The sequence below is a fragment of the Pelmatolapia mariae genome, linkage group LG4, assembly GCF_036321145.2.
Source record: "Pelmatolapia mariae isolate MD_Pm_ZW linkage group LG4, Pm_UMD_F_2, whole genome shotgun sequence".
Taxonomy (NCBI): domain Eukaryota; kingdom Metazoa; phylum Chordata; class Actinopteri; order Cichliformes; family Cichlidae; genus Pelmatolapia; species Pelmatolapia mariae.
This window is the reverse complement of record NC_086230.1, coordinates 6,066,784-6,069,009: the sequence shown is the minus strand read 5'-3', so window position 1 is coordinate 6,069,009 and position 2,226 is coordinate 6,066,784. Positions and strand designations below refer to the sequence as shown.

General features: G+C 35.5%; 1 long non-coding RNA gene across 1 annotated transcript; it reads right to left on the bottom strand.

Moving 5' to 3' along the window:
- Window positions 1-1,041: 1,041 nt before the first annotated feature.
- LOC134625250 (uncharacterized) lies at window positions 1,042-1,789 on the bottom strand. Its single transcript, XR_010093711.1, has 3 exons — window positions 1,717-1,789; window positions 1,526-1,616; window positions 1,042-1,359 (listed from the first exon to the last, which is right to left on the bottom strand). It is a non-coding gene; the product is annotated as an uncharacterized LOC134625250 (long non-coding RNA).
- Window positions 1,790-2,226: the final 437 nt, after the last annotated feature.

Sequence of the window (2,226 nt, the reverse complement as noted above, 5' to 3'; positions counted from 1 at the left end):
ATGTTAAACCTTATTAAAACCTTTGACAGTAAAAAACACAGAGAAATTGTATAACAAATTACAGCATTTTATTTTGACCAGATACATTTTACGGTAAATTCCTGGCAACCACAGCTGCCGGTATTTTACTGCTAAAAATACAGTACAATATGAGGAACATAAATGGTTTACCGTACATTTTACATTTGCAACCGCTAAATATAGAAAAATCTAAAGATGCTCATATATAACCAAGGTAGTGAATATTACTGATAAACAATGAGAAAATTTGACATACCATTTGAAAACAAACTAAACATATCATTTTCTCTATTCCTACAAAACAGCATAGATCTTGAGAATACAGCATGTGTCCATATATATGGCTGGTAATCCATGGAGGAATGAATAAACATGAAACAAAATATTACCTGCCCCTGACCTATCAACAGTAATGAGTCACTGGGTCCTGCCTTGGTGAAGGAAAGGACTCAGTGGAGTTTCTAATGCGCATGGTGTCGAAGATACAAGCTCTGCAGGAGTACTTCAATGTCCATCAGGAGTTCACTTTGGACTGGCAGGATCCCTTCTGCAGCAAAAAATGGACAAAGTTTGATCAGTGCTTGAGCAAAATGCACAGAAATGAACAAAACGTGCTGCCAAAAACAGATCTAATGATAAATGATTTCTTAAGTGTAAAATATACAGTTCTTAAAGGATAGCTATTGTCAAAATGCAACCTGGGCTGTTTTTTTTTTTTACTGTAAACGAGACAAACATATATCTAAAAGCATAATTACGACAAACGAGCCGTTTTTGAGATTGACCGTGATTTTGTTTTGTGGTCAATAGCCAGTGAATGGGAATACTAGGGGGCCGGGGCATAAATTTGAGCGCATCAAAATCGATACAGTAAAAAAAACAGCCCAGGTTGCGTTTTGGCAATAGTTATCCTTTAAATCTACTTATGTAAAAGTGATACATTGACAACGCAGCCCTAATCACAATCATAATTTGTTGGAAAACGTATTTAAGTTTCCTATTGATTTATCATAGAACTTGAAGTTAATGGCTGAATGCATGGTGATGAGACCTATCATTCAATCTACATTTTATAGCGTATGAAACTGCTCACCTGGACATGAACCTGAGCTCGGCTGATTAAGATTAGTGTCTCCTGTCCATCTTTCTTTAGCAAAACTTGAATAATACCACTGCTTACCTCTTATTGAATCTTTGGGTGCAGACTTAATTGAAGAGCCTCGTATAAACAGGCAGGGTGTGATGTTTAGGGAAACCAAAGAATACAGGCGCCATCATTTCTGCCAGAAGACTCATGGGGTGCAACGAAGCTTTCATTGTGGACTGGCTAGATACCTTCTGCATTCAGAAAGAAAACAAGAAGGGCATACACCATAAACAATAATAACTGACAAAAATAATGAGACAAGAAATTAAAGTAACAAAATAAGTGCAAATCAAGTTTCCCTGTGTTGCAGCGTAGCTGAATGTTTTTCAACAATTTGATTTACGGTAAAACACATACCAAATATTTCCAGCCAAGGTTTGTTTCAATCTTCAGCATGTTTTTCCTGCCATTGTCTTGAAACTGTTTCATCTGTCCCTCTCATTTGATGCTGTTTACAAAAACAAAACGGCAATATTGTAAAGGGAAAAAGGAAAATGAATTTAATGGAAAAAAAAAAAAGAAAAAAAGATTATGACCTGAAATCTCACCATTTCCTGAGAGTCACAGGTCCTTTGAGTATCCTTATGGTTTCTGCTCAAATTCAGTGTCTGAAAAGGGCAGGAACAAAACAAACCTTTTTAATCATAATAAAGACAAAATAAGATTTAGAGACAGACTACAAAGAAATGTGTAAAATATCTTCTTGAATCTGTTTACTTTACTAACCTTGAAAGAGACTCTTGGGTCTTAGCTGTGCCACCACCCTTAAACCTTAAAACACATGCATCAGAAAACCACTGCAACAAAATTTCAGATGTCTTTCACTGACATTTTTATTGTCTTGAACATATTTTGACCTCCACACACTTGCTGCTAGTCAAATATATTGCTTTAAACAAATAAAGGCAAAACAAGCATCTAAAGCTTCTCCTGGCATTATGAAAAAAGAAAGCCAAAACTGCTTAAGCTCTACACTTAAAGTCAACTAACAAATGTATATTAACCATTTTCAGGAAAACATGAATTTGAACAAGCACATAAGCTTGCGACATCACTTT